The sequence below is a fragment of the Hyla sarda genome, unplaced genomic scaffold, assembly GCF_029499605.1.
Source record: "Hyla sarda isolate aHylSar1 unplaced genomic scaffold, aHylSar1.hap1 scaffold_436, whole genome shotgun sequence".
Classification (NCBI taxonomy): Eukaryota; Metazoa; Chordata; class Amphibia; order Anura; family Hylidae; genus Hyla; species Hyla sarda.
Genome location: NW_026610450.1, coordinates 233131 through 239130, shown reverse-complemented (window position 1 = coordinate 239130; position 6000 = coordinate 233131). Strand labels below are relative to the sequence as shown.

Here is a 6000-nt window from a genome sequence, read left to right as displayed (position 1 = left end):
ATTACAGGTGACGTCTTCTCTATAGTGAGGAGAATACACAATGATATCAGGGGTTACAGGTGACGTCTTCTTTATAGTGAGGAGAATACATAATGATATCAGTGACTACAGGTGACGTCTTCTCTATAGTGAGGAGAATACACAATGATATCAGTGATTACAGGTGACGTCTTCTCTATAGTGAGGAGAATACACAATGATATCAGTGATTACAGGTGATGTCTTCTCTATAGTGAGGAGAATACACAATGATATCAGTGACTACAGGTGACGTCTTCTCTATAGTGAGGAGAATACACAATGATATCAGTGATTACAGGTGATGTCTTCTCTATAGTGAGGAGAATACACAATGATATCAGTGACTACAGGTGATGTCTTCTCTATAGTGAGGAGAATGTACAATGATATCAGTGACTACAGGTGATGTCTTCTCTATAGTGAGGAGAATACACAATGATATCAGTGACTACAGGTGACGTCTTCTCTATAGTGAGGAGAATACACAATGATATCAGTGACTACAGGTGACGTCTTCTCTATAGTGAGGAGAATACACAATGATATCAGTGATTACAGGTGACGTCTTCTCTATAGTGAGGAGAATCCACAATGATATCAGTGACTACAGGTGATGTCTTCTCTATAGTGAGGAGAATGTACAATGATATCAGTGACTACAGGTGACGTCTTCTCTATAGTCTTTCCTTATCTAATTCAGATGTACTTACCACAGGACTTGTTCCAGCTAAATCTTTGCAGAACTTGACGCCCAGATAGCTCCTCACTACGATTCTGATCCTCTATATGAAAACAATAATTATTATAAACCTGCCAGACACTGTATTCTTGAAATATAATACTGGCACATACCTTCTGAATAAAATTCTGACACACTGTATCCCCTGAATAAACAACACACTGTACCCTCTGAATATAATACCGCGACACACCGTACTCTCTGAATATAATACTACCACACACTGCACTCCGAATATAATACTACCACACACTGCGCTCTCTGAATATAATACTACCACACACTGCACCCTCTGAATATAATACTATCATACACTGCACCCTCTGAATATAATACTACCACACACTGTGCCCTCTGAATATAATACTACCACACACTGCACTCTCTGAATATAATACTGCCACACACTGCACTCTCTAAATATAATACTAACACACACTGCACCCTCTGAATATAATACTAGGACACACTGCACTCTCTGAATATAATACTACCACACTGCGCACTCTGAATATAATACTACCACACTGTGCCCTCTGAATATAATACTACCAAACACTGCACTCTCTGAATATAATACTAGGACACACTGCACCCTCTGAATATAATACTACCACACACTGCACTCTCTGAATATAATACTACCACACACTGCACTCTCTGAATATAATACTACCACACACTGCACTCTCTGAATATAATACTGCCACACACTGCACTCTCTGAATATAATACTAGGACACACTGCACTCTCTGAATATAATAAAAGGACACACTGCACTCTCTGAATATAATACTAGGACACACTGCACTCTCTGAATATAATACTAGGACACACTGCACTCTCTGAATATAATACTAGGACACACTGCACTCTCTGAATATAATACTACCACACACTGCACTCTCTGAATATAATACTACCACACACTGCACTCTCTGAATATAATACTAGGACACACTGCACTCTCTGAATATAATACTACCACACACTGCACTCTCTGAATATAATACTACCACACACTGTACCCTCTGAATATAATACTACCACACACTGCACTCTCTGAATATAATACTAGGACACACTGCACTCTCTCAATATAATACTACCACACACTGCACTCTCTGAATATAATACTACCACACACTTCACTCTCTGAATATAATACTAGGACACACTGCACTCTCTGAATATAATACTACCACACACTGCACTCTCTGAATATAATACTACCACACACTGTACCCTCTGAATATAATACTACCACACACTGCACTCTCTGAATATAATACTAGGACACACTGCACTCTCTCAATATAATACTACCACACACTGCACTCTCTCAATATAATACTACCACACACTGCACTCTCTGAATATAATACTACCACACACTGTACCCTCTGAATATAATACTACCACACACTGCACTCTCTGAATATAATACTAGGACACACTGCACTCTCTGAATATAATACTGCCACACACTGCACTCTCTGAATATAATACTACCACACACTGCACTCTCTGAATATAATACTACCACACACTGCACTCTCTGAATATAATACCGCCACACACTGTACTCTCTGAATATAATACTACCACACACTGCACCCTCTCAATATAATAATACCACACACTGCGCTCTCTGAATATAATACTACCACACACTGCACTCATTGAATATAACTTGCTGTGCAGTGCACCCTCTGGATAAAATACCCAAATGTATTGTTGCCCATAAAAAAAAACGTACCACCCCAGAAATTCCTCATAATCTACAATATACTTCTGAAATACAAAACACTCTGTGCCTTCACATATAGTAATAATGCCCCATCTTGTGCCCCTAAATATAATAATTATGACCCGTCCTGTTCCCCCCACATAATAATGCCCTGGGCCCCTAACATATATTGCCCCCTGTGCTGTGCCCTTCACATATAATGCCCCCATCATGTTCCCCTCACATATAATGCCCCCCGTGCTGTGCCCCTCACAAATAATGCTCCTGTTATATGCCCCACACATATATTGCCCCCCTGTGCTGTGCCCTTCACATATAATGCCCCGTTCTTTGCCCCTCACATATAATGCCCCGATCATGTGCCCCTCATATATAATGCCCCCATCATGCACCCCTCACATATAATGCCCCCATCATGCGCCCCTCACATATAATGCCCCGTGCTGTGCCCTTCACATATAATGCCCCCGTTCTTTGCCCCTCACATATAATGCCCCCATCATGCGCCCCTCACATATAATGCCCCCTGTCCTGTCCCCTCAGGGGGCATTATATGTGAGGGGAACAGCACAGGGGGCATTATATGTTTGGGGCACATGACAGGAGCATTATATGTGAGGGGCGCATGATGGAGGCATTATATGTGTGGGGCACAGCACAGGGGGCATTATATGTGTGGGGCACAGCACAGGGGGAATTATATCATATAATGCCCCCTGTGCTGTGCCCCATACATATAATGCCCCCTGTGCTGTGCCCCTCACATATAATACCCCCTGTGCTGTGCCCCCCACACATATAATTTATATGTGTGGGAACAGCACACGGGGCATTATATGTGTGGGGCACAGCACAGGGGGCATTATATGTGTGGGGCACAGCACAGGGGGCATTATATGTGAAGGGCACAGCACAGGGGGCATTATATGTGAGGGGCCCAGCACAGGGGGCATTATATGTGAGGGGCACAGCACAGGGGTCATTATATGTATGGGGCACAGCACAGGGGGCATTATATGTGTGGAGCACAGCACAGGGGAAATTATATATGAGTGGCACCGCACAGGGGGAATTATATGTCAGGGGCACAGCACAGGGGGCATTATATGTGTGGGGCACAGCACAGGGGGCATTATATGTGTGGGGCACAGCACAGAGGGCATTATATGTGAGGGGCACAGCACAGGGGGCATTATATGTGTGGGGCACAGCACAGGGGGCATTATATGTGTGGGGCACAGCACAGAGGGCATTATATGTGGGGGGCACAGCACAGGGGGCCTTATATGTATGGGGCACAGCACAGGGGGCATTATATGTTTGGGGCACAGCACAGGGGACATTATATGTGAGTGGCACCGCACAGGGGGCATTATGTCAGGGGCACAGCACAGGGGGCATTATGTCAGGGGCACAGCACAGGGGGCCCCCCTGTCATGTGCTCTTCACATATAGTGCCCCCAGTGCTTTGCCTTGCAGCCCCTCACATAAAAAATTAAGTTTTTAAATTCCCCTCCCCCTCCTCCTGTACGATATAGTGCCCTTAACAGTGGCACATATTCTGTCCCCCAAATCCCCTGGGCCCTGAGCATACTCTTACTACTTACAGTATGCAGGCCGCGGGGACGGGATTTCCGGGCGCCGGCACGATGATGTGACGTCATCGCGCCGGCCTGCAGTGGATCGCGACCCCGCAGCTCACACGCTGTGTACTCACAGCCAGTGGCGTTGCTAGGGTTTGTGTCACCCGTTGCGGTAGAAAATGGTGTCACCCCAAGATGCTGGAAGTTGTAGTTTTGCAACAGCTGGAGGCACCCTGGTTGGGAAACACTGACATAGATAGATAGGGAATATATATAGACCAGGGGTTCTCACCTATTTTTAGTGAGGGTCCGCTTATCCAGGTCAGCCATCCGGTAAAGGTCCAAGCTGTATGCTAATGCTTGGTGCACACCTAGCGGCCTCAGCACCATGAAGGCAATAGGAAACTAACAACTGAAGTGTGGAGGATGTATGACCTGAATACTGCTGCACACTGTAACCACTGGATATAATACTGCCACACACTGTACCCACTGGATATAATACTGCCACACACTGTACCCCCTGAATATAATACTACCACACACTGTACCCCCTGAATATAATACTGCCACACACTGTACCCCCTGAATATAATACTACCACACACTGTACTCACTGGATATAATACTGCCACACACTGTACCCACTGAATATAATACTGCCACACACTGTACTCACTGGATATAATACTGCCACACACTGTACCCACTGAATATAATACTGCCACACACTGTACCCCCTGAATATAATACTGCCACACACTGTACCCCCTGAATATAATACTACCACACACTGTACTCACTGGATATAATACTGCCACACACTGTACCCACTGAAAATAATACTGCCACACACTGTACCCCCTGAATATAATACTGCCACACACTGTACCCACTGAATATAATACTGCCACACACTGTACCCACTGAATATAATACTGCCACAGACTGTATCCTCTAAATATAATAGCAGGGACACATCGCTCCCTCACTCCGGGCAGGGACACATCGCTCCCTCACTCCGGGCAGGGACACATCGCTCCCTCACTCCGGGCAGGGACACATCGCTCCCTCACTCCGGGCAGGGACACATCGCTCCCTCACTCCGGGCAGGAACACATCGCTCCCTCACTCCGGGCAGGGACACATCGCTCCCTCACTCCGGGCAGGGACACATCGCTCCCTCACTCCGGGCAGGGACACATCGCTCCCTCACTCCGGGCAGGGACACATCGCTCCCTCACTCCGGGCAGGGACACATCGCTCCCTCACTCCGGGCAGGGACACATCGCTCCCTCACTCCGGGCAGGGACACATCGCTCCCTCACTCCGGGCAGGGACACATCGCTCCCTCACTCCGGGCAGGGACACATCGTTCAGTACCCCTGATATAGGACATAGATCAATGTTCCTAACCAGGGGGACTCCAGTTGTTGCAAAACTACAAAACTTAGCATGTTGTAGTTTTGAACAGCTGGAGGCACCTTGTTAAGGAAACACTGATCTATGTCCTATCTCAGTGTTTCCCAACCAGAGTGCCTCCAGCTGTTGCAAAACTACAACTCCCAGCATGCTAGGAGTTGTAGTTTTGCAAAAGCTGGGGGCACCCCTGGTGAGAAAGGGGGGGGGGGGGGGTGAGCAGGGATGATGCTGGAAAAGGGTGGGCATGGATGGTGGGGGTAGTTTACCTTACCTGCTGGGCTCCTGTATCCTCCAGGCACTTCCTGCTTGCTGGGTCATGTGATGTTTTGGTGTCACATGACCCAAGCAGAGCAGTAGAAAGCTGCCAATCAGGAGGAAGAGAAGCCGAGTAAGTGCCCGATGACTCCACAGACTCGCTGTGTGCACTGCAGACTGAGTATACAAAAATAGCTTGTGACAGGGATGAACGCTGGGACAGGGTGTC

General features: G+C 46.7%; 1 protein-coding gene across 2 annotated transcripts in view; it reads left to right on the top strand.

Annotated features, from left to right (window-relative positions):
- The first annotated feature begins 5847 nt into the window (after positions 1 to 5847).
- The window catches only part of LOC130334536 (tyrosinase-like), an 87375-nt gene continuing 87222 nt past the window's right edge, over positions 5848 to 6000 (top strand). The window contains exon 1 of one of the 2 annotated variants that reach the window (XM_056553889.1): positions 5848 to 5904. The gene's annotated coding sequence lies outside the window, so the exon portion shown is untranslated. Of the gene's footprint in view, positions 5905 to 5928; positions 5953 to 6000 lie in introns of those variants that run through there. The other variant, XM_056553890.1, reaches the window with a different exon arrangement.